The sequence below is a fragment of the Monopterus albus genome, unplaced genomic scaffold (genome assembly GCF_001952655.1).
Source record: "Monopterus albus unplaced genomic scaffold, M_albus_1.0 scaffold402.1, whole genome shotgun sequence".
Classification (NCBI taxonomy): Eukaryota; Metazoa; Chordata; class Actinopteri; order Synbranchiformes; family Synbranchidae; genus Monopterus; species Monopterus albus.
In genome coordinates, this window is record NW_018128282.1 from 136277 (window position 1) to 137054 (window position 778).

Genomic DNA, 778 nt, shown 5'->3' on the forward strand with positions numbered 1-778 from the left:
CCTGAGACTGTACACTAAGCAGAAGGAAGGAGGCCAAGGATTAGTGAGCGTCAGAGCCACTATCCAGGATGAAACAACAAAGATCCACGAATACATCAGGAAGATGGCCCAGAGTGATGACATGCTTAGTGAATACCTCAGGCAGCAGAAACCAGAGGAACTAGGGAAGGAAGAGCAGGAACCCTCATGGAAGGACAAACCTCTGCACAGTATGTACCACCGTCAAATAGTAGAAGTGGCTATCGAAAAATCCTACCAGTGGCTGGACAAAGCTGGACTGAAAGACAGCACAGAGGCAATAATTATGGCAGCATAAGAACAAGCTCTAAGTACAAGATCAATAGAGACAGGGGTCTATCATACCAGACAGGACCCCAGGTGCAGGCTGTGCAAAGATGCCCCTGAGACCATCCAGCACATAACAGTGGGGTGCAAGATGCTAGCAGGCAGGGCATACATGGAACGCCATAACCAAGTGGCTGGCATAGTGTACAGAAACATCAGTGGCGAGTACAGGCTAGAAGTCCCAAAGTCAAAATGGGATACACCTCCAAAGGTGGTTGAGAATGACCAAGCTAAGATCCTGTGGGACTTCACAATACAAACTGACAAACTGGTAATGGCCAGCCAACCGGACATAGTAGTGGTGGACAAACAGACAAAGAAGGCCGTAGTGATAGATGTAGCAATTCCAAGCGATAGCAACATCAGGAAGAAGGAACATGAGACGCTTGAGAAATACCAAGGGCTGAAAGAAGAGCTAGAAAAGATGTGGAAG